The 26,839-nt window shown below is 37.1% G+C and overlaps 1 protein-coding gene across 1 annotated transcript in view; it reads left to right on the plus strand.

Moving 5' to 3' along the window:
* The window catches only part of NSMCE2 (NSE2 SUMO ligase component of SMC5/6 complex), a 135,342-nt gene that overhangs the window by 78,602 nt on the left and 29,901 nt on the right, over positions 1–26,839 (plus strand). The window lies entirely within an intron of this gene.

Here is a 26,839-nt window from a genome sequence, read left to right on the forward strand (position 1 = left end):
GAGGGCTGAAACCAAAAGCAACTTGCTGAGGCAACCATGTGACGATATCCTGAAATACACTGGCAGGGCCAAATATCACTCTTCAGTTTGCTAAAATTTTGGTTCCAGCCAAATGTCATTTCTAACTAAAAGCCAGTTCATAGAGCAATAGATAAGGAAAACCTTTAATATTTTCCATAATTTTTTCTATTTAAAAAAAATATTACTATGATAATTGAAGAGAAATCTTATCAGCACACAACCTTCTGCATATGTTTAAAGGAGGTACCATAAATCAAATTAAAACACTAGCAATGTAAGTTCAAAACATCTACAAAAGTAAAATCCCACATACCTGGATACGGTTGAAAAGCTTGCTATGTTTCTCTTCCTTTAACTACAGATGATGGAAATAGAGACTATACGGTACATTCATCTGTACACTTAATAATACATGCTGTTGCAGGATCTTTATAAGCTAAAGCATTTTCTTTATCAGCTAATCTGTTAGAACACCAACTTCAAAACTTTCTCTTGAAGTGGTTTCCCTATAAAAAATCTCATTATGATGACTCAAGAGAGAAATAAGAATGATTAATTAAGCTTAACAGTGGCATCCTATGCATTGTCCTGATGTGCACTATTCTACATTATTTCAACATGAATTTGTGATTAAAAGTAGAGACATAACTGCACTGGAGAGAGTTCTGTTTAAAACTTATAAATGTTTAGTAAACTTAACTAAAATAAGGTTAAAGTAATTTTTCTTTACATTTTCCTGACTAACAGTCATACTAAAAAATGATACCATGTTATTTTCCTAAACCTAGAATGAAAAAAAAATTGTGTTATATCAAACAGTGTAAAGTGGGACAGGGTTTTGATTTTTTTCTGTTACCTCTTTGACAGTGACCCCCAAATCACTGTTATTAAAATGGTTTCAGTAGTTACTCATGGTATATGCTCTTTAGCAATCTCTTCATAGCTACTGAATAGGCTGTACATCAGCCACACCTCCAGACATGTTATGCAGAATATAGACATGAGAATTTATGTTAGGAGTAAGACTGTGCCTTTTAAAAGACAGCTCTGTGTAGGAGGTTTTTCTGCTCTGAGGATCATCAGAAACATTGGGGCTGCCTAAGGCATGATAACTGTTGGGCATCTCTATACATGTCGTGTAAGTTAATGCCTCTATTAAGCTATAGCAAATTATTCCCCTCACATATGCGTGTGTTTCTGTGTATACATTCACACATATTGACACAGAGAATATGGGCAGGGCAGTGACATGGAGTCTTTCTCTTTAGGGCCTATCAGAAGACCATGTGCTGAGCTCTAGATTAAGCACACAGGAGCACGATAGTCTAGCACTGCATGGGACCTTCATTACAAAGTATTAACTGTTTTTCATAAATACGTAAGAAATACTCTGTTGAACTGAAACCAACATCCTATGTTACATGTGCATCCTAAAACGACAGATGAAAACTCTCAGTTCTCAAATCACTTTCCTGTTCCAGTTATGAATCCAAGATGATTTTCTTTAATATTTTCATATGACAAAACAAACAGAACACATTATGCAAAGCTGTAAATCATGCACAGTGCTGAAAGAATTTATATCCACTTAACCACTACAGGCTGTGAGGATGTCCATCTTGTTGCATTCTTCTCCTGGGTCTTGAAGTGTGTTTAAGGTACAGTATAGGAACCAATATGTCTGGGAGTTGATGATAGAAGAGTGATAGGAATTTTTGACTAACAAATTGTGTTCTGTGGATATATTCAGTTTCAGCACTGCTTTTAACAGCAAAATGGAGGCTTTTTTTCCTCCCCCCTTCAAACTGATTTTATCAGGTACATCTAACCTGAGGAACTCTTTTTCATATATGATGGATGGCATGCTTAAATTCCTTATTCCTCATGAGTTGTGAATAATACAGTTATTACTAAGCAAATTTGCCATTACATGTAGTACTTGCATAGCGTGAGCGACAGATAGCCAGAAGAAACCTGTTCTTTGTCTGTTGCACTATTTTTTATGTGACTGTACCCCTGTAGAACCAACCTTACTGACTAAGGTTGTCCTGTGATCCTTTAATCTTAAAAATAGCCATTTTTGCTGGAGTTTGTCTGAGGTTGATTCATGAGCATAGTCATACAAGATCCAGTAGCATCATTGGACTGACTGTTAATCACTGTCACCTTTTGAGAAGAAGAGACTGAATGTTAAATTGCTCATTTCTAAACAGCTGCCAAATTCTTTTTCAAAAGCCATTAGTCTAGCAGATTTCACTGCTTCTGTTTTTTGTTTTTTCCACACTTAAAATCTATGGCAAGCCTTTTATACTTACGGTGGCAGGTGTTTTTGTGAAGTATTAGTAGACAAATTTGCCCTGAGATTAACTACAGACCAGAAACTGCAAACAGGTGTTTGCAGTTGAAAAGATCTCCCAGGTCATGAGAGTCCTTGGTCTTGGGGGAGTCAAGTCACCGAAGGCGATACGAATAAAGAGACATGCTTTTTACTAAGCAAGTTAGAAACTCCTACTTTAAGGCATAACACACTAGCTTGTGTATTTCAGATCAACTGTGCCAGTTGAGAAGTTCAAGATACTGAAAGTTAACTTTCTGCATCAACACTGCACATTACAAAGTTAATGTCCTAAATCCACATTTAGGAATCTAAATCTGGAGCCATATTTTTAGTTTATATATAAACTCAGAGTATCTCTTTAGCTCCCTCATAGAGAAAATTGATTATCTTCTTTATTATGTTGCCCTCTTTATATCAGGGAATGTCTGCAGCTCAGGATGAGTGTTTACAGACATGTGCAGACATATTGAGTTCCTCTGCCTGCGTTGTCTCTATATCTAGCCAGTTCAGTGCCATGCAAATGTGGCTATACAAATTCTGAATCAGCACTAGCCTCCATCAGTTCACCCAAGGGAATGGGCGAAGGAGCTCTGTTTACACCTACCTATGCAGATATGCTGTCAGATTCTTCAAAGTTCCAGAGAATGAAGATTGTAATTAGAACAATATGCTCATATTTCTGCTTATATAGATGTCTCTACATGTGGGTTAATTTGCTTTTAATGCTTGTTCGTTCTGAGCAGAGGTCAAGCCTCTGCTTGAGACATCAGCATGATTAATACTACACTGGATATCTAGCACAGCATCATTACTGTATTTTTTTAAGCACGTAAAAATAGGTAGCAAGAACTGAGAAGTTTTTAATAGGCTGTGAACCTGTTGACATACCTTCTCTTTAAAGAGGAGCACACAAAAAAAGAAAACATTCTGTATGTAGGATGTGTGAAGTTTATTCCAAAACTGCTTGAATAGAGTTGTTTAAAGAAAAAGATCATGTTTGCAGTTCAGGTATTGTTTTAGACCTTAGTAAAATACTACAGAATGTGAATCAGTCGATAGTTATATGTGATGAGCAGGTAAACAAAAGATTTATTTCCCAATGGGTTTTTCATATGATGGTGACAAACTCCATTGCACAACAATGGTCACATTCCAAAGCTGCAACCAGGTTCTGGAGGGCTTAATTTCACAACTGCTTGCTGTGTCCTATTGCATTACAGTGACCTTTCAATAAAGCAGGGAGATTGCTCGTTTGTTTTTTTGTTTTTTTTGTTTTTAACTTAAAAACTGAATGAGGATATAGTGCAGTGCCCTACATCATAGCAAATTTTGTCCTTGACATTTTTAAATTATGTCCTCTAGTAAAGTACTCAGAAGCTTTTGTGTTTTCTAGCTTTTTATTAAACTTATAATGTGTAGATCTACTTAAGGTTTGCATTTACATTGGCAATACAGTTAACTGTAAAAAAAAGTAATTCTGACATTGAGAGACTGACATTAAAAGTATGTTTTTCTGGTGTAGCAACTTATATATCATCCTTTTCACATATCAACACAACAAAATTATTTATTGTTTAGCTTATATGTGCGTGGTTTTTTTTCAAGGTGAACTTCCTGAAGCCCTGATTTCTAAAAATTATTTTTAGAAAATATTTTTTTTTAGAAAAAATAGCTACAAAGCAAAAATAAAGTAATGTTAACATGATATGATATAAGAAGGATATAAAAAGTCATCTAAGTATTATTTAGTTCTTGTCTGTTACAATTTATTTTGTGCTTATGACATTCCCTACATAGTGACTTATTTTGGAGTTTGAATTTTAATAACATGAAGCACTCTGCTACAAGTACACTCTTACTTCATAGTGTGAAACAGTTATGTAATCTTCAGAATAATGTCAGTGAAAAAATACTCTGAAGCTGATAAATGAAGACAGTATCCAACAACCTGCGAGCAAGCTGAAGAGGCCAGATCTGCAATGAAAAATATTTCACTATTGGTCCTGGGAAGGCAAGTTAGAGAGAAGCCCAACAGACACTAGCCATAACCAGCAAAGAGCAGCTAGTTAGCCAGTTTCTTAAAACAGGTGGGTCTTAGATCATCTGTGTCTCATAGGACTGTGAACATCACATTTAGACCTGAGCAGGCATTAAGTGAACAGTATATAGATTGTGAAGCTTGAGTAAATGCCTATTCATGATAACTGAATAGTAACTATTAAGCCCATTCTCAGCTACAACCTTGCCCATCATCCACATTGTTTATGTTGGGTGTGTGCTCAGGTGCAGACTTAGGTCTGAGCCTGGGAGATGCTCTCAATGAGGAAAGCTTGAGGCTGGTAGCCTGACCCCAAGCTGTCAATCATGTGGTCTGATCTGATCAGATGCAGGGAGATCTGATCACCTAACAACTGCAACTCACCAGCAGATCACATAACCTCTGCTGTTTGTAATCATAATTTGGATGCTTTGAGCCTGAGCTACAGCTGTGCTGGCAGCTGGCAGCATGGTGCCAGCTGTGACACCTAGAAGACTTTGCTTTCAAACAGCTGTTGACTTTACAGTATAGACAGAGGCCAAGAATTACCCCTGAAATTCAGTGAGAATTAAATTGAATGTGTAACACTAGCTTCAAAGTGGTCTGTAGTGTTAGTGTCAATAGATGCCTTCAGAAGAGTCCATGGCTCTAATGACATTCCTAGCAGCGAGAAAAGGTCACTTCCATAGTGAAGGTCTCCCCCCAATTTCCACACCAGAAGGAATCTTTCTGTGGTGCCAGTGAGTCTGAAAGCAGTGTAAGCAATTAGCGAGAAGAGCTTGAAAATTCCAACGCAAGAAGCAGGACTGCTCAGGAGTGGAGGCGCTTGGGATTTTTCAGCCTGATTAGCTCCACTGACAGAGAGGTGATGTATGCTAATTACAGCTCCTTAACCTCCTTAGAAGCAGTTGCATAAAAGCACAGAACAGCTCCATGTTGAAACATAAGGCACTGCAGCATTCCCTGGCTTCTCTACATTGGTATTCTCAGACCATCTGTACAATCCCTTGACCTGCCTGGATGATGCATAGAAAGGTGTGTCTGTGAGCCAACCCGCCAGTGGTTGTGGGGACAGGAATGGGAAAGTTTCTCATTAGGATATGTGGCTGAGTAATATAAGCCCTGATGCTATCTCTTTGGGTCAGTCAGCCTTTGAGAGTGGATCATGAAAACTGCCGTGCAGTATTTAGCCAGTACTCTGTCATGCAGGTCTGATCCAAGTATAAAGAATAGAAAAGTGCTTTTTTATGTAAAATGTCTTTCAGCTTTACCAGGTGACATTTTCTAATCTGGTGTGGTTTTTATGCTGTCTTCATTATAACAAGAAATAACGGCATTTGATCTATAATAGGCAACGTGATGAATTCTGATTGTTCACTATTGCTTGGAGGGGGAAGGAGAGATCAACACGATATTTAAATTAACTCTTTGTAAATACGAAAGTCTCGTCATAGATAATGACTGTCACATTTTTTCCAGGAATTATAATGAAAGGATGTTTTCCAACTATTTTTCAACACATGTTTTCCAGGTGGTTCGTGGAACAGATTGTTTAAGACTTAAAATAGAAAAGCAGTCTTTAGGCAAAAAATTGTTTTAAGATACTGTCTTTAAAATAAACAACCAAAGACTTGAACAAAAGATCTAACTTGAAATAATGCTTTCTGTTCTGTTTTTTTTTTCTAGGCAGTTCTCTTTAAATTGATGGTAGTGTTGTAACAGCAAAATGTAATTTCTGTATAGAGATTAATTCATAAACAATAATTAAATAATAAGGGATGTTTTATATATGTAGCACTACAGTTTAATCTGAAAACCTTGCATATTGTATGGACTTTTATGAGACATTACAGGAAATATGTGCCACAGCAAGCACTTCACACCATCAAAAAATGTGCCTAGATTTTATGCAGGTCGTCAGCATTGAGGTAACTGTCATCCCTACTCTATAGTGAACTTTTTCCAAAAGTTCTATACACATTTGGTTTAATGTTTGGTTTCAACATTAATTCAGGTGAAAATTAATATTTAAGTGAAACCTGATGACTGTAAACATGGCAAAGAGATGTTAGTGCACTTTTTTTTTTCTTGAGAAATTGCATCTTCTAACTGGTTAGGCATTGAGTGCAGGGATCCTTCTGTAACCATTGACAATGTCACTTCCCCAGATCCTGTTGTAACTATTGACATTGACAGTCTTTTTACTTCTCAGTTAGCTTTTCTTCAAGAACTGAACTGGAAGCTATTTGACTTCTCTTTCTCCAAAATCTAGCAAAAGTACAGTATTCTGCTGGGTTTAAGAGTAAATACACAAATGACTTGCTGTTCCTGGATGAGATGTATGAATTTTACATTAAGAAATAAGTATTTTAAGCACACATCAAAGGAAGTAATGATGTACTTGAAGTGCTGTTAGAAAGGCATGTATTAAGTTTGAACATACTATTAACTAATTTCAAGTCTGTCCAGAAACACTGAAGAATGCAAAATATATGAGCTAGGCCTATACCCATGGCCACGGTGGGACTTGATCCAGCACTGTTATTCTTAAAATTTGTGTTTATGGTCTTTTATAGTTATCAGTGTAGTCAATTTAAGCAGGAATTTTCCCCTTTTACTAATGTTTTTAAGATACCGTGTATATTTTACATGCTGTGTATATATTCACTTCTGTAACTGTGCCTGCTACCTACTCCTGTCAAGTGTTGTGCCAGCCATGGGGGATTCACTGATTTGAGCTCTATCTCACACTCCTTCCTTGCAGTGCCTTTATCTCTGCGGTCTTTCCTTTTCTGGTCAATGGCTGATGGATGTGTTCTGAAGTTTTGCTCTAACTGTGGCAGTGCCATCTAGCCAGATCCCAGCTTGAGAAGATCTTCCTAGGAGGTCCTTTCCTTGAGAAACAGCCTGGCACCAGAACCCCCTCTAGACATTCAATCTTGTTCGTCCTCACTGAGGATCTAGATATCCACTGCCCTTGTGGTTCGTCACCAGGTACATGGAGGGTTATGCATCAGTGTTGAGTTATGTTGAGACATCTCTAATGATGAGTCCTACAACCTTGCTCTTAAATCCTGCCTGCTGTTGAAGTAAGAACAGCAGGAGGAGCACTCTAGGTGATTCCTGCTAATTAGGCTGATAATCCAGCAAGGCTTTTTAACTCTTCTGTATGGAGCCTACAGTAAAAGCTGTTTAATATGCAGTCTAGCTTGTGTAATAGTAAATAAATCAAACTGCTTTGACAGTGTATTGTGACTGCATCAGTTTAGGAAAAAAAACACAGTGGATTCAAAATACCTGCTTTAAAAGTTAGGAAAATCGAACACAAAAAAATGCCTTTGCTGCTATTTTTATTAATCTTGTATTCTTGACTTACTTCTGTGAACTAATTTTCCTGGAAATAGATTTTGTGTTAAATCCTGTTGCTCACCACCACTTATGATATTAAGCCATATTCTGATAAGTATTAGCTGTTCAGAGATTGCACAGCAGAGCTGCCTGGCATGAAGCATATGTACTAGCACAGTTCCTTTTATTTCGAAAGGCTTAGATGTCCTTGCCAGTGCTTCACTGTAACTAAGTTTCCCTTCATTTTCATTTCCTTCATTTCCATTATTTTCAAAAGTAGTCTTATTTTTCTACTTTCAGTTTTACTCAGTTATTTTTCATCCTTGATCAGTATTTTTGTTTTGGGATGCTACAAATGCAGACACACAGCTGTGACAGCTGTGAATTTCCCGCAGATTTTGTCTTAAATACAGCAAATTGCTGCTGTCAGTACCTGTTGTAAAGCTGTGGTTGTCTGTTGCTTGCTACAGGGTAATGGTTGCAGTCGTATTTTGCAGCCACTCAGGGTATCCACCCATAATGTGAGCATGTAGTCTGACTTTTCTTTTTAAAAGCTGGCTTATCCGTACAGAATTTTGCAATACTGAGACCTCAAGTTCAGTGAGCTGTTTTTCCTGTCCTAGTAGAAACTGAAAATGACTTACATTTCCAGAAAGAAAGGACCATGTAATTGTGTAAAAGATTGTATTTACAGAAAATGTCATGGAACGTGGAAGGTACTATTTTTGCATCCTTATATTCAGTAGATATGTTGCAATGCTATAATAACTGTTTTTGCTAAACCTGAATTTCACGACTATTTAATCCATAGGCCCTGCTTATATAATGGATGGATTTATCAGAATGAATTGAAAATGAAATCCCAAGTTCTTTACTTCAGAATTGAAGGGCAGAAATCTAGACACATTGAATAAGTTCTGAATCTACAGATTTAGAAGGTTTGAAAGTGAATTGTGTATGACCATTCTATTTTAACTGTTTAAAATAGCAATTGCCAGAGTAGATGAAAGCAGCAGTTCATGAAAGGAGTTCATATATTCAGGTTTCCTGTCCTGAGGGAGACAGACATACTGCTTTGGAAGAAAGGGTAGAAACCCAAGCAGGGATCATTATGTCTAAGGACAAAAAAATATTCCTGACTTCCTCATTTAGAGAGGTTCATGTATAACCCCGAAGAAATATGTTTTCAGTTCTTTTAAATCATTTTCTTGGTGTTCACACTTCAATAAAGACATCTTCATTTCTCTGCAGATGATCTCAGTGCATTCTAAGAAGTACAAAGCAACTGTTCAATGCCAACAAGTTGAGGTTATACCCTTTCAACTAAGATAGCGTAACTGGAAATAGCAGTTTCCAGTCCATTGTAAATGAGAAGTAAAACCAGTTAGCTTAAACCACTGTGAAGGTGACTTTTAAAGGATGTTCTGACTGTGTGAGCAAAATCTAAACAAGCAGAATATACCTTTCTGACCATTTAGCCTTTCCTGTCTGTGACTCGTTATCTCACTACATCCTTGACACTTGCCTTTGTTGCTGGTCTCAATCTTCCAGCTCTCCTTGGGTACCTTTATCCTTTCTCTCATGACACCTTACTAAGCATAGGAGAAGCTCCAAGACAAAGTCCTGTCCTCCTCCAAGTGTCTCTTCAAAACTGCTCTGCTGTACTGCGTAGAGAGCACTCTAATCTAATTACAGGTGGGCAGATGGCATGTTGTGATTGTTCTTCCTCATTGGCTGCAAATCCTGTGCATCCTATTATTTGTTACCCCGTCTTTGCTACCACCCCCAGACCAACCCACTTGTTTGTCTCCTCCACCTGGTTTGTCTTGCCTTTTAGGTTGCATGCTTCAGAGCAGAGATTGTCATTTTACCTAGTATAATGCTGCTCTGATCAGGCTGGCATTCAGATGCTACTGCAATATAGATATTATGTAATTGTAATACTTCTGCAGAGATGGAACAAGTGTTTTATATAAAAAGAGCTTCATTCTCTTCCAAGATGCACCACATGCAAATATTTTGTGGGCTTAACTATGAGCAGAAGCTTGTATCATACACATCTAAATAGAGCTACTTTGGCAGACTCCCTGTGACAAGAGCCAGCATTCTATGAATGTAATTTAATCAATGAACTGTATTTAAACCACTGAAATTTATTCAGTCTAAACATATCCAGACTCTTTCATGACAAACATTTAATCCTTCAAGATTGCATAACTGAGAGATTTAGGGATTAGTTAGCTTTGAAAAATAGGTCAGGGAAAACATCTACATTTGGTTAAAAGCTAATCGGGCAAGGAAATAAGTAAAATAGTATAAAAGCTTTAGAAGAAGTCTTTTGCAAAATGAGTTTTATGTAATGGTACAAAGAATGTTTTCTATTTATGAGAGATGCAGAGCCTCATCCCCTCCCTTTGTTTACACTGCTAGAATTCAAGGGAAACTCCACTAAACAAGTGATGCAAGTGTGTGCAGAGTTAGGAGTTGTGTATTTTGTTTCTCTTGTATCCAATGCTTTGGAATAACTTCATACAATTTTATAAAAACTTCAAAATTACTATTAAGAGCAGTGATTTGCAAGTAATGGACACTATCAAAAGTTGCAGTGAAAATAGGATTGCAATCCTAGAAGGGGGATTATGAAAGAAAAGCTTAGGAATCACTGCAGTGGGGCTGTTGACCTAAATCTTATAATCTCCCCAACCACTGAAGTCTGAATTCCTTCTTTCAACTACTATTCAATTTTTCTTCCTCACTTCACCTCTTTTGCTCTCTGAAACAGACTGTCTGCTTTCTAGGGCTGTCTGGCATCATGGAATGGCTTGTATTCTCAGAGGTTATACAGTCTTACCATCTGGGTTCATAAGGGTTTTGTTCTGTCAGATTATTGGAGAAATAAGTTCCAAAATGCCCTACAAGCTGGTGCTCAGTTTAATCAAGGTCTTTGTGATTCATAGAGAAAGAGATGCTGTCTCTGAGGTGCACTGCATAAGTCTGTGTAACTTTGTGCTTTTGAGTGTTATAAGAAGCAAAAAACACAGAAATATCTTCAAAACTGCAGCACAGCTCACAATGCAAAATGTGCTCCCATGAACAGGGATTGCAGACTAAATTTTTTCACCTCATGAAATTTCATTGTAATACACTGAATACTTTGCAGTTTAACATCAGCAAAGCTAAAATCCATCGCAGCACTAGATCTGCACAGTCTTCTAGTTAAATGAACAGTTGAACAATATTTAAAAAAAAAAAAAGTTTTATTGTCTACAGTAAGTATCTCCATCTCCAACATATCCTGGATTAAAAAAATGAATGTTCTCAACCACTACATAGAGTTGCTGTAAAATTAGCTGGTATTATAATTCCTATGAATACAGTTCTTGCAACCTTATCCTTTCTCTAACAAAACATACATTTGCCCTGATTAAGGACTGTGGAGATTTAAGCGACTGACAGGGTGTATTATTGTTTATTTGTTCAAGGTTTTTTAGCTTTCTAAAATTTCATTATTTCAAGGTGACATGAATGTAACTAGCCAATTTATCTCTTTCTTTAAACAGTTACCATTGGAACACATGGAGTGTTTTATTTTTCTACCTGAAAAAGAGTTTTAGTAAGTGGCAGTTTGTATTGCAGGCATGTGATATCGAGATGGCAGCTTCGTTACAGAAACATTGAAAAGCATGCTAAAGGTTAGCTTGAGTTGAGCATTCAAACTTAGGTAAATTAATAATGAAGCTTCTTACTAGGCTGGGAAAATGAGAAAGGAGAAAAAAAATACCCAGCAATGCATGAATCATTGACTTGTGATCCAAAATTCAGCATTAGAGTCCCTTGTAGCACTATGAAAATCTCTTCTGTAGTTCTGTAGAACTGATTTCCTCTTTGTTCTTTGCTGTTTTCAAATCTTATTTTATAAGCTATTGTTTTCTGTGCTGTGCCTTCTCAGTTACCTCATTCCTCTGTTAACCGTCTGATCAGATGCTTTTATATGCATCTATTTTCTTGTCTTATTTAACACAATACGTTAGATTCTGATTCAGCTGAGAAGCAGGAAGATAAATGGCACAGGGTTTTGATTCCCGGTTCTAGGCTCAGATCTGAACAGCCCAGATGCTGTGAGGCTGTTGGGTGTCTATAGGAGCAGCAAAAGTCAGTGGAATGCAAAGATGGCCCATGCCACTCATCTCCTCTGTGAGCCATGCAGGTGCCTCAGAGAGGAATGGTGGTATTTTGAGCTTTATTAGCTGAGCTGCAAAGTTTAAAAAACATTGTGGAGTCTGCACAGATCTAAGCTTGATAGAAATCCCTGTAACTTTTTTTATTGAGAGCTTATTTTAGAACTGGAATTTCTTTGTGTCGTAAATTCTATCTCATTTCTTTTGTCCTTGTGCTTGACAGATATGGCAAAACCAGCCAAAAATAGGATTTTTGTTTGTTGAACTGATTAAAATAGAAAAATTCCTATGTATTGAAAATTGTGAAAATACTTGCTGGGAAAAAATGGACAAGTTAGTGCCCTGAAATGATACGCAATGTCCCAGAGTTGACTTGAACTGTGGTGTTCTTGTTTGTGTCACTGCTATGAAACTGGCAGGAATGGCACTTGCAGCTTCAAGAACCCTAACAGTGCTCTAACGCAACCACTCCTTACAAGACCTACCTCCAGCTTCTCTGGCCTGCCATATTCCAAGTCCTGAACACCTACAGTCCCTTTTCAGGGCAGTCAGAGAAAACAGGGTGGCAATGGAGCCTTTCCCATGCAATATGGCTTTGAATTAGACCCTTGGGCTTCCTTGCCTCTTACTGCTGCAAAGTCTGGCAAGACTAGGATCTTGTGGGCCTTGCAACGGCTAGATTCCTGAGGCTGCAGCAGGAAATTTGGGACATCTAGTACAGTGAGGCTGATATGTGTTTGGAGAAGTTCCTTTTTCCCCAGCAACTCATCAGAAAATCAGAAACATGCTGGTGACATGAAAAAGGTGTATAAATCCACAATGTTTTCTTGAAACGTATGAAATCGGTCAACTATGTTTTCCATTGCAGAATTTGTGGTTAGCTTCAGCTGATCATCAGTTGCTCATGAATTTAAGACAGAAGCATATTTGGAGCCACATCTGGTTTGGGGGACTTTCTGCAGCGTCCTGTGTAAGCTGGCAGGAGTTACATGAAATTGCAGGGTATCAGAGAAGCAGAGAACTGTCATTTAATGCAAATGTCTAAAAGACATTTAATTTCTGCTATTGAGGATTTTGTTTCAACTTCTATACTCAAATGCTGAATTTAGAAAATTCCACTGAGAGGCTGAGATAGCCTAGTCCCCACTATCAATCTTTGTCTTTATTTTCTCGAGTTCACCAGTCAAAACCAGTATTTTCTCAAGACCTTTCAAATTTAGATTAATTCCAAGCATTAGATTTAGTCATGAATCCCCTGGTATAACTGTGTACATAAAAATGTAGATAATGTAAAATATTTATTGTTCAGGACAATTTTTGCAGAAGCCAGCTGTTGAGTCTATGACATGATACAGACTAGACTCCCTTACAGGGGCATTCAATCAGAGCAGCAGGGTTTGTTTCATTATGCAGTGGTATATGCTTTTGATGTTGACTTTCATATTCAGTTGTTTATGACCCAAATTTTGGATTTAGCTTTCAGTTACTGTAGAGTTCACTGCATCATCTAATGTGAACTATCATAAAAGAATAATACCCTAGTGGGGGAAAATGAGACAACAAGCTGGCCATCTTGATACTTTACAGTCTAAAGACAAACAACTCAAATGTGTTTCATAGAAAAAGAAAAAATCTTATGCTAAAATTAACAACCTGAACTGCAGTCCCCAAGCTATAGCTATAGCTATAACTGTTTCTCTGTTAACTTCAGCAGATACTTGTCTTTTATTATCCTCTGACAAACTTGGGAACACAAGCACAATGACAAGACAGTCATAACTAAATGCTGTTCAAAACATAATAGTCATTTTACAGTCAACTTTTTATATTTGTTGCATCACAAAGATTTATTGAAGCGATAAAGGTGGTTATGGAAAACACTGTCCAGTAACTATGGCAACAGTTATTTGATCTCACAATAATTAGCTTAACATTTGGTTGCACAACACTTTCACAATACCTCCTTGGTTAGTTCATTAAACAAAATTAGCTTTTGTTTGAACTTTCATCATTTGTTGTTTTAAGATTAGTCTTAAGGTCATAAGAATTGAAAAATGTATTTTCAAGGTGCTATTGTACATGAATAATTGATGCTATAAGTGAATTTGTTAACCTCTATGCAGTAACACCAAATGTATTAGTTCTAGATGTATTTTGTTGGTTAAACTGAAAATTATGTAATATATAGATATAGGTGTACACACAGTGTCAGTGTGGAAGATTTGTGAGTGCTTGCATGAATATCAATATGTGCACACACATAATTCGAAGTTAAAAGGAAATTATGAAGGCTCTATGGGCAACCTTACAAACTAAGTGTCTGAATTAAAATTATTATTTTATCCCCTCCTCTTTCCCCCCCACATAAGCAGTCAGATAGCCTTTAAGTTACACGGTCACAGTTTACTTTTTCCTCTCAATTCTGATTCAGTATTTTGTATTCTCTACCTTGTTGGCTATATGGTCAATGCCTTTTTCTTACTGCTGTTACAGGTATTGTTTACAGTCTGTAAGTTATTAAATACCAAGACTTCATTGTGTTAAGATGTAAACATAGACAGAGAACAAAAGGCCCATTTGTTGTTTACTGCAGACTAATAAAACACTTTTCTTAATGCAGAGTTAGTGCTTCTGTTGTGCTTTTTTTATGGTACTCATTACTGCAGTATCTGCAAGCATTAATGAATTTGTTTTTACATTACCCATATGAGAGGATTATTATTATTCCCACTTGACAGATGGAAAACTGAAATTCAGAGAGATTAACAAATGTTTTTGGTAGCTTTTGAGAAACCTAGGACTTGGTTTATCAGTTGTTGATGTTATATGGCACACAGTTCCCACTGACTTCAGCATTTATGAAAAGCACGCTGCAGTCTTACGTCAGGTTTCATAGGTCATCTTGAATCACTCCTTTTCTAAATTTGGAATAAGGAAACTCCCTAACTTCCCTTTTCCTTTCCCTACCAGTCTTCTATTTGTTCAGTCCCCCTCAGGCTGCTTTTCCCAGTCTTCCTCTTTCCTCCCCAAGGCTTGCCTCTTACCCCGTTTTGATCAGAAAGCCTCGTCCTCCACTTAGTCCACTTAGTTTAGGCAGGGGAATGATCATCTTCCTTTCTTCTTTCTGGATGCATGCCCAGTCTAGATGAAATTTCAATATTACTAAGCCCAGAAGTCCAGAAGAGAATGTGCAGATTTCAGCTTTTCAGAAAGTTATTGTTGGGTAAAATGGACAGAGTCTTATAGGAAAGACAAAAATTTATTCCCAACACAGAGATGACTTGAGCTTAACTTCAGGTCCCTGCTTCAGCACAAATGGTTGTTGGAGCTGTCCAAAGAACAAATTGTCAGAATTATGGAGGCAAAAATGCATAATTTGCCTTAGCTTTGTGATTTTGGTGCTCTGGATGCACTTTTTTGACTGAAATTCAGTCAGTTTCAGTCCAAGTGGGTACTGTTTAGCAAAATTATAAGCCCTGTATTGCTGTATTACTAACACTGCTATTTCTAATAGAACTGCTGAATGTGATCTGTTTGTGTATATGTTTGAAAACAAAATATCATTAATCTAACTTACTTGATACTACCTTTGTCAGATGGTTTTACATTGGGACATGAAAGAAATGTAGATCTCTTTCTTTAGTAATTAATCTTTGATTAAATTGCTGCTATATTATTGCACTATATACAATAGAGTGCTTTAGCTTCTTCTTCATAGATACAGCAGAAAAGTGGCAGAAAACCCTGAGTATCCACAGGAGAAGCGAAGTCTTGGGGCTGATGCAGAATATAGTTATCCTCTGTGGTGATGTGTTCTAGGGTTGATCCTCTTGTAGCACTTTCAAGAGTCCAGCAGCAAACTTTGGAAAGATTACAGGTCAGAGTTTATCCATATTTTAATAGTATCCTGTCTCAGACAATTTGTTCATCTATGCAACTATTGCTTTCAGATATTAGCACTAGCAGTATTGGCAGGACAGCAGAAATACTGGAGAATTCTGCATGATGCCGTCATACCTTAACAGAATATATTCTAAGTGGCAGAAATTATGTACTTCTTGGGCATCAGGTCTGGTGAGGCCAGAAAGAGAAAGCAAGTTTCATCTGTAACAAATGGCGTGTTTATCTGACAGTACTGTAAACAGAAATCTTATCATGTAGCGATTCATAGCTTCTGAATTTGTGGGCTGAATTGCTATCACAAGTTTTGTTTGTCTGGATGAGACAGATAATGAGATTAACAGGGTTTACTAGAAAAATGGTTTTCCACTTTTCTAACTGAAGGCAAACTGAAAAGACATGCACGTGTAGCTTTAAGGCAAATTCCAAGTAGTGACTGTTAGCTGTAAGAAAAGAGATCTTTTCCCATTTTTGGAAGCAGAAAAAGAAAAGATAGTGAAATTTTTTGACAAGCAGAAGTCTAGACCCATCACCAAAGACAGCCTGATGAGCTAGTAAATCCAGTAGATAGTATGGACTAAATAATGAAGAGAGTATTAGGGGAAATCCAGGACACTTGGACTCTCATAAAGAGCTTCTTATTTGTGGGAGGGCTGGTCAATAGATCCTGGTCCTAGTGATACTGGTGTGATTTGTCTATTGCTAATGCAGTTGTTACCAATTTCAAATGCAGCCTTCACACAATGAAGGTATTGGCCCTTAGAAGGCAAGCCTCAGTCTCATAAAGATTAGTTTGCTTGTTTTAAACCCTACAGTCTCCCAGATGACAGACTGAAAACCATTGACCTACAGTCCATTAATAAATGGGGCCTTACCTTGCAAATCCTTGAAGACAGAAATGTTAATTTTAAGATATTTTTAAATGGCATGGATGCACAAAGCACCATGGTAGTAAATAACATTTCAGGACTTGTATTGTAAATGGTACTAAACTACTGAGGGAACTTTCAGAATTTAAAAATTCACAAGTGCTTTACATGGCATAACCAGATATATATAAAAAAAGACCATTATATTTAAGGTTAATTGTCCAAATTAGTATCTTGAGATTTTTAAAGGAAAGTTACATTCCGTACTGGCTAATTGTCTAAGGTTTGGCTGTCAGCTGCCCGGGTGTGCAGACACCTATTGTTCAAAATATTTGCTTTTGCAATAGCTCTATCTAGCTGTAGCAAAATACACTCAAAGTTGAGCTCTTTCTTAAAAAATGCTTTTGCTCATGATAGTATTGGCCCAAAACCTTTCAGGTAAAGGATTCATAACTACATATATGCATAGGAATGAAGGGTATTCAGCTCCCTTGGGGAGTGTTTGGGTTTGAATTTTAATTTAAATGCTGCCATTCTGGCAAACAAATGGTATCAGAGGAGAGATGAATGCTGGAATTGCTTGAGAAGGAATGGATTTGAAAGTGTAAAGGGAGTGTGGTTAAAGCTGCAGGAGTGGAAACCCTTTCTTTGCATAAATTAGAACAGAGTCTGATTTGCTGCAACTATGTGCATATGGAGACTTGCATTTACACGAGAGGCTGATTTCACAAGATAAGCAATCATGGATTTACCTGTACATCAAGGAACTTTACATTTGGTACATGCTATTTTATCCTCTTAGCAATCTCAGAAGAAAATATCTGGGCAAAGGCACATCATAGTTTCATCATTTCATTTGGGTTTTCTGTTCTGGATATGGAAGTAACTCATGTGAAAGCTATTAAACAACAACAGATTTTGATTCAAAAACTTACATGCAAGGTCAGATTTTTTGAAACATGTGTCCCCAGTCTGGTTAATCTTTGTTTTTTTTTTTAAATTGCATTTCAGGAATATTTTCCTTTTGGATTGGCTCCTTCAGAGTTGCATATTGAAAGAGTCAGTGTGGTCAGCAGTATGGGAGGAACAATAAGGGCATAAAAGATTTTGTTGATGTTTTATTATTTGTTCTCAAAGATCAGTTTTCAAGTTAGTTATGAATTTGGGCATCTGGAAGATTTTATCGTCCTCTTCTTGAGTTTTAAGGGAGTTTGTATTTACGTTGTCTTCTCTTTCTAAGAAAGAAAAAAATATAGCCCAGAGTTCACCAAAATGTGGCCTTCCAGTAATTATTGTTTCTGTAGTCCCCAGCCAAGTATTTGATTCAAGAAAATCTTTTTATCTAAGAGTTGTTTTTACCCCTTAATGACTGTAGCAACTGTGAATATAAGATATAGCTCAGGATATGTTCTGAACATGTGATTCTGATAGTTCTTCCAGGTATTATGCAGGTAGTCTAGCTGGAGGAGACTGGAGATTTTTTGTGTGAACACCTGTTCAAAAATTAAACACAAACACCAAAACCTACTGTCCTATCATTTACATGAATGTGAATCACAAATAAATAAATAGAAATAATAATCAAAATAAACCCCAAGTAATCAGTTACATTATTTAAAATGGGATTTTGCTTTCTTTTCCTTAGCTTCTAATTCATAGGGGAACTGTAAAATCAAATCCAGTCCTGGGAACTTTGAAAAGAAGAAAAAGTCTTAAATGCAGTCCCTAATGTACATAGTTCTTATGGACTAATTAACAGTGACAGATCTCTGCTCCAAGCAGCTTACAGTACAAATACTTTATGGAATGCAATGTGCAAGAGAAAATGCATATTGTTTGTTAATTCTGGAATATTCACTTTGGTGCATTTATATAGGATTAGCTATGGATTCGTTATCCACACAGTGTAGTGTGCATTTTCAGTCTCTTCTTACAGCACTGTGAATAAGCCTCTTATTTGAAGAAAAAGTGCTTAATTGAATTTTCTGTAAGCTGGATCTTTCTTCTATTGTGTTTCCTTTGATTTGAAACGCTTCTGAGAGAGCATGAGCAAAAATTTCAGGTAAAACACCTTGCACAGTTTGGGTGCTACTTGAATACAAATAAATCTGGAAAGTAACAAATAATAAACTTGCTTATTCTCTTCCAGCTACACAGAATGATCAGAAAATATTTCAGATCATAAAACATCCTGTGAGAAATGTTACTTGTTTGTAATCAAACTCAATCTGTAGTGTAGACTGTGGTTGGCAAGAAAATAGACTGTTCAACATCAAATACTCTGTGTTCTCTACACTTACTAGGCTTGTCAGTCTCATAGTTGTTAACAGAAATCAGAGCATAAGCATGTTCCTGGTGTAAGCAGCAAAACTGAATGTCCATCTATTGTGTAATCAAGGAAATATTTTTATTGCCCTATGAAATATGGAGTTTGATAGGTGAAACAAGGCACTAAACCTACATAGCTCTCTGCGCCAGTTGCCTGGGTTGTTGATACCCTTATATAATTCCCTGCCTTGGTCTGTTAAGTCTCGTTTTGCCTCTGTGCTTGGTGCCTCATGAAAGGCATTGCGGACTTGTAGAGCTAAACAGAAGTGAGATACGCATTGAGTTCTGGAAGGGCATGCTGAACATCAAAAAACCGTTCAGCAGTGCACGTTGCTTACTCTTGATTTCATCATCGCTTTTTCCTAAGCCTGCTTTTTTCTGTGGTGGAATTACATGTTTATTCAAGCTATTACCAGCTGAAAATGGCTTCACATGATGCCAAGTGCATCTGTGAAATAATCTCTGGACAGCTGACTTGTCTGTTCTAGAATCATGTTTCTTAAGCAGAAAGTGGTAGAGTACTCAAACGATCCAAAGCAGCTTCTTGCTTACTAGCAGCTGCAGATGAGGAATCATGAAGAGCTCAGACTGCAAAAAGGCCATCCTGATAGGGGAAGTAGAAAGGTTATTATTCTGTTATTCAAAATGTAGATAAATGCAGCAACATGGAAGCTGCTGCAATCTTTATCTACGAAGAAGAAAACTAAACAGAGATGCTGGGATCCTGCTACACAGTTGATGAATGTTTCAGGTATTACCCAAGAGGGAAAATGCTTGAAAGCCTGACAGTTAGTTTCCTGCAGATAAATTACAGGCACTGTTAAATGGAGAGTTTTGCTTTTGACTTCAGTAATACCAAGACTTCATCCATTTGGAAAAAAAGAGTAGAGAATAGTTTGAATTTGCCTGTCAATAGCATTTGGAAATGTTCTGGGCCAAGTTTGGCTTTCCTCTGTGTTTTGTGCTAGGTGCGTTGGTTGGGCATTAATTTCTTCACTCTCAGATCTAGGTTGCCTCATCATCACTTTTCTGCTGAATGTCTAAAAGCACATTTGATTGTGGTTTGTTGCTTTGGTGAATGAGGGACATTACTGATATGTTGGAGGCTATTCTTCTTGCTCTTCACTGCACTTCTGAGAACGGTCCTAACAGGTACTGGCAGACAACTGTATGTCATCATCAACTGTTTTGAAATGCAGCAGCCCTTAAGGCCATATTCTGCCTCCCAGGTAGTTTAATATGATGCCTTGTAGAGCTACCACTTCAGAATTTAGAAAGGAGGCTCATCAGTATGCTGGTGAAATACAGACGTGCCTCTCGTTACTCAGAAGAACCTGAAAGTTCAGCATCTCTCGTGAAGTAATGCTTGGATGATATTGCCAGCTGGCTGTGTTAAAGCTACCTTATTTTCAACCCTGGGAAAACTAAAGTGCTGCCACTGAGTAAAGGTCATTGATAGAAGGAGGTTTATTCTGCCTTTGTCTCCCTGTTTATCCAGGGTATGTGTTCACAAGTAACAAAAACAAGCTAAAGATCTCAGAATCTCTTAGGACCATGCCCTTTTCACAGAAAATCTTCTGTGTTGGATTGTTAGGATGTATTTTTTTCTCACTACCCATTTTTTTGCTGTCTGTGGTTTATTTTGTTTGTACTTGTATCAGAATAGCAGCATATACCTTATGCATCAGCGCGTACAGTTGGGCTTTTCTGTTGCCCATAATTCGTTGAATCACCAACACAGCTGCTCACCAGTTTGCATGCACCTTTACATATATGACTCGTTTTTGGATTCTTTATACTAACTGTTACCAGAGTAACAGGTTAACCGTAGAGTTGCACCATTTCTTTTTAATGAAGCAGATTCTAGCAGTCTATCTGTTTCTTTTGAGCTCTTTGTACTGGTATCCATTACCTTCACATTAGTTTATCTAATACATGAAACCTTCATTAGCTTCATCCATGGAGGCATATGTACTCATGCTGCCTGCCACTTAGTCAGTCTGTTGTGATTTCTTCCTAAATCATCAGCTTGATCACAATTTTAGTGTATTGAGACAGTGAGCATGAAATAAATTCAGTTGACAATTTAATCATGAAATGAGAAGCATAAGTCCTGAAAAGCCCTGAAATAAGGGGCTTTGGCACTGTCACAGGCTTGCTGTATTAATGTGTTTCTTTGAAAAATTGCTTGGGTGCTCTTTAATTTACAATGTCACAGCCTTAAAGTTCCAGCTGTTCAGCAGACTATTGAACACCCTACATGGTGATTTCCATTGTATATCACTGAACTTTTTAACACACACATTTTCTTTTCTAGCAGGACATGGAATTTACAAACTCTTCAAACTCCAAAGTGTGGCTTCTCAAAAACTTTTGCTGTCATCAAACCTAAGACCCATTTTACACTGTCTATTAGAAGAGACTGTGAATAAGTTGAGTAAATGATGACTGCTCTCACCAATGTGAGAGTTCATATAGAGAAAACTTTTTTCATACCTAATGAGATAACTCGATGCAGCAAAAATGTCTCTTAGCTTCACTTCTCCATGACATGCTAGGATATAACTGCACTGTGGAGTCATAGTGAGGCAATACGAAATAAGTGCTAAAAATAAGCAAAATGTGAATCAATTTAATTCTGCCTTGAACCTCAACTGAAGTGTTTATCCAGCTGAATTTGATCAGTATTTTCCAAATAATTGTCATGTGTAGGACTTTATTTTTCTCTTAAAGTACCTATCAGTAATTATTTACTATAAATAGCCATGACAAGCAAGCTGTTGGAACACTTAATATGATTTTGATTACATGCCTGCTGGAGAGTTTAAATAGGAACAGTAGGAAGTGGCAATAAATCAAATGCATGAAACTTAATGACAACAATATTTTGGCAGAAAATCTTTGATTCTGTTTCAAATGTAGAAATGTTTCCTCTTTCTATTAATTTTTGAAAATAAGGGTAGGTTGCCATACCCTTGCTGGTTATCTTTCTTTTTCCCATGCTAGCAGAGCCACAAAGGGTTTTGCTCTTCTGGAATCTTCCTAACACAGCAGCGTGTGTCAGAGAAGTGGTGACTGCCAAGACGCTGGGACTGTTTATTTTAAAGACAAGTACAGCTTTGGGACTAAAATGTATTTTTCTAGGTCTGTTTTTCTCCTGTCTATCCTGCAAAATCCCACACAGCCAGTACTGTCTTTACATTCTTCCGTACTGTAGATACTAGTGGGGAATATGTAAGCTGCTTCGGAAGAAATGCTGTTTTGCAGTAATACCTATTTTGCAGATGGATACTGGAGACCCAGAAAAACAAGACTTACTTCGACAAAAATATTTTCGGGGCCTTAACTCTCAGGGGTTTCAGTGGAAGTTAGGCATAGCATTCTCTTTGTGGATCTGGGTTGAAGTGATCTGTACAGGAGTTTTCAGAAAGTGTGTCAGAACAGAGAATTTTATCCACTTCTCTTCTGTCACAGGCTAATACTTTTTCTTCCAAATCGTGCTTTCTCAATCATATCTTTCCTTATTTTCTCTGTCAGTCTGTCTCTATACACACCTTAAAGCAGAACATATACCTGGAGAGTACTTGCTGCATGGTATCTTTGGCCACATGGAGCCCTAGTAAAATGCCTGCTCACCAGGAGTAAAGCTGTGCAAATGAAACTTATCCCTAATGAACAGGGACATAATTTTCAGAATTAGAGTGCCAGAACCCATAAAGCTTTCAGAAAGCCTTTAAAGTATTTCTGTTCAGGTGGTGAACAAGTTAACATTGTTGAATTTTCTAAGCATGAGAATAATTTCAATAGAGTACTATTAAACTATGGAATTAGTCTGGTCTCCTGACCTGTGGCACAAAATCTGAAATTGTTGTGAATAATAAAGTCTTTATCAGATTTGGAAAAATTAAGTCCCTTTCTATGGCACGCGAGAAGCCTTTTATTTCAAAAAGCAATTAAATATGGACCAGGAGAAGATAAAATAAAGAGCAGGAATAAGTAACACATTTTGTCATGAAGGAGACTCAGTTTGAGGTGACTTAGGGGTCCATTCAGAAAAAAGGTCGTAACACAGTAACTTATTTTATTGAGTAAATTTAAAAAAAAATAATTAGCTTAGGCCAGAGTAGAAAAACTGTGTGAACTATGGTAAGCATTACCTTAGATTAATTCAAGCTAGCACAGATAAGTTTAGGGGCAATGCCTACAGAAAAGAGAACAAGTCTGCATAAGTGTGATTAGACTCAAAACCTTCTGTCTGCCCGAAGGACAGCGGGGAAGTGTCAGCCCGGGTCCCACAGCCTGGCACAAGCACAGGGAGTGGGATGAGGTGCTTCTGCTTGGCAGCCAGCAGTCTCCTCTTCCAAAGGACCTGGTACAGAAAACCAAGGCATTTCAGAAGGAGAAATTAAGTTCTTTTCCATAAGAGATTTTCTTACTTGAGTCAGTACACTTTAAAACACAGACTCGGCTCATGAGGTCAAGTAGATGTTAACAGTCAGATGGCTTTGTTGTTCTGCACTTGTGTTCTTTAGAATAACTCTGTGCAGGAGAGCTCTGACTTCCCCAAGAATGGATCCCAGCAACACACTAGCTTCCTTGTATAAAAGCCTTCTTGATTGCAGGCTTTTCCTCCCAAGGTCTTTAGAAGCAGAAATAATTTCAGCCTAAACCTCTCCAGCTAGATGTTGCCTTGTTTTGTTACGAACAAATGGACAAGAAAGGCCCAAAACAATGAGTGCTTTCTTTTCTAGGTCCCCAAAATCAGGCTCATCACAGTACAGCAAGAGGAAAAGGATCATATTAAAAATGAATAGAGAAAGCTGAGAGATTATATACAAATTATGTATCCTCACCATGAATGCTGTATTCATCTGCAGGGATCTTATCTTCAAAGGGAAGGCAGTTAAACTAAAGTTCAGAGAGAGGCAGGAAAAACTGTTAAAGGCACGAAAAAACTTTTCTTCTATGAAGAAATCTAGACTGGAAATGAAATGACAGAAGAGAGGCCCATAAAATGATGAATCATGCCAAGAAAACAAATTAGAGTGTACAATTTACTCCTTGTTTCAGATAGAGATATGCTCTACAGTATTCAAGTAGGTTCTGTTTAAACCTGAAGAGTGAAGCACTTTCTTAATTTTAAATGTAGAAGCTTCGAGTAATGCAATATTAAAAACAAAAATTAAAGTATGTGTTTTGAATGCCTCCTCAAATGAAACCAAAAAACCTTCATAAGTAGCTTCCAGAAACAGATGTAGTTACATTAGGAAACAAAAGATATTCTGAAAACCCAGAAGCCAAACCTTTACAGAAATTCAAAGACCAAATAGGAAGAAGTCACGTGAGAAGAGTTATTTTTAAGGGCGTAATGATTTTAGTCATAAGTCTATGACGCTAAATAGCCAGCTATTCAGACTGAATGAATTCATTGTAAATATGTGAAAAGGAGAGTCTTACAAATATTTCCAGTAAATACTAAAAAATTAACACATGAATGTTTCTAGGTTGCATTTGTAAAGATGGCTGCATTTTTAAAAGTCGATCTCATTCAAAAAGAATTATTCAAGGATGGTGATGCAGGGGAATTACTCAAGACTGTAGTTAACATCAGATCTATTGAGAGAACAAAAAGCATTCTTCTACAGTGAATAGGAAAAAAGTATTTTCATCTATAGTGAATAAAGATGACCAATAGTTCTGGCACAGTTAGCAAGGTGTGTATGCATGCATTCATATATGCAGGGCTGAATTTAGTAACAGGGTAATGATCACCCAAGTTCAGCGATGACTTGTACATTGCTCACAGAAAAGGAGGTAGAAAGTGTGCTGCTGGAGCATGGTTGCAAAAGTGTTCTCTGTCCTCTCAGTACACAGAGTAACAGGTTCAGATGACATGCTGAGTCACAAGTTTTACAGGAAATCAGCAAGGAAATAAATGAACCTTTAACTGACATTTGTAGATGTTTGCTGCAATAAGAGAACTGTTGGAGGGTTACAAAGAGAAAAACAACATTCTACTTTTAAAAAATTGGATGCAACTTATAAATTAAAAACAAGGGAAAAAAGTTCAAGTTCTTGATTTCTACTGTGAAATCTGCAAATACTGCATATGTTTGTGCTGTAGAAATCCTGCGAGCAATGTCAATAGCACTGTTTACTGCACTGTTCATGTGCGTGTTTGTATTTCCACTTTGCAGAAACTAAAGCCACCTACTTGTATTTTGCAGTCTGCATAATTAGGCAAATCTTCAGTATTGTTTGGAGGGTTTTCTTGAGTGATTGCTTTGTTGTTCCTATTGTGTCTATTTTCAAGTTCCTCCCCACCCACCAATCTGTTGCTATAGCTGAACTTTTCATATTTATGTATGCATTCATGTTTTTCACAGCAATAAATTCTATTCATCTCAATTAAAATGCGTATCCCATCAGACCCAGTGCTACACATATGCATAATAAGAATTAATCCCGGCTCAGAATAGATTATAGTCTAGATGCAGAACTGACAGTCAGAGATTCAGTACTATTCCTAATTTCTGTAAAGCAAAATCCCAAAGATTACATGTGATAACGCCCAGATCTTCTGAGTTCCGAACTATTCCATTGCAACAAGAGTAATGCCTGCTTTGGGGTGCTCCTTGGGAGAAATATGGATGGCCTCTACTAATTTTTTGTTTGTTTTTTTTTTTTCATTATTATTACTTTGTAAAGGTTGGAGGAGAAGAGAGCGATGACAAGGGGTTTTGTTTGTTTTTTTAAGTAATTAGTATTACACACTTTGAGTCCTTTTTTGAAGTAATATTCTGAAAACAAGGTGGAAAACAGTGAATGGAAGGTCCAAATCTAAATTAACCAAGCAAAAGTATCCTGTAAGAAATTGTAAGGCAGAACACTGAGAGTCACAGAAATAATTTCTCAATTGAAGTCAACTTGTTAGATTGAAGAGTTTATACTAAAATAGAGAAGCAAAGCGTAAACATATGCTATTTACTAATTTTCAGCAGAAGTTTCATTAAGCATGCTTTATTTCATAAGTACTTGGAAGTCAGGTTTCATATCCTTTCTGAGTCTTTTGTAATATGAGGTCTTTGTTATGCTTAAATATCCAGCAGTCCCTTTTTCTAGCAGCAGTTTTGTCATTTTACTGTACAGAAAGTATTAGCAATATAGACTATATTTTAATTCAAAAAGATCATCTTCTATAGGGGTGTGATGGGAGGCATCTGTAAAATCTTCCCTGGGTGGCAACAGGACAAGTTACTGCTCTTCTATTCTCTCTTGCACCTTTGTCCCTCACTATTGCCACTGTGACAGTCCATGTGCTGATGGGCTTTTTAGGATGAGGACCAGCAATAAACCCCATTAGTTGGTTATTTTCTTACACTGCTACTGTTTGTATTGTTTTCTTTTGATTGTACATACTACTCCATTAAATATATTGAATGTATCTTGGAGTTTCTTTAAAACACTGGAAACCCTAGAAAAACTAATAAAGTTAGTTCCTTGTCAGCAGATTCACTGAGAACACATGACAGATGATGAATGAACTTGCAGAAGTCCATTGCTTTTAGTATCCTTCTTTAATGATGTTGAATTTCCTTACTCTAATCTAGTATTTGTCAGCATTTATGCCTAAAATAGCTTCTTTGATATTCATGTATTAACAAGAACAGTAGTCATTATCATGGGTACCATTGTGTCAAAACTGGTGGGTGTGCTGATGACATTACAAGCCTGTGCACCCTAAGTACAAGATAACTGGCTTTTACTTAATTACTACTGCATATATACCTGTTTTTAATCACTAGGTCTTGATGTGTTT

Source organism: Buteo buteo, chromosome 3, assembly GCF_964188355.1.
Source record: "Buteo buteo chromosome 3, bButBut1.hap1.1, whole genome shotgun sequence".
In the NCBI taxonomy this organism is placed as follows: Eukaryota; Metazoa; Chordata; class Aves; order Accipitriformes; family Accipitridae; genus Buteo; species Buteo buteo.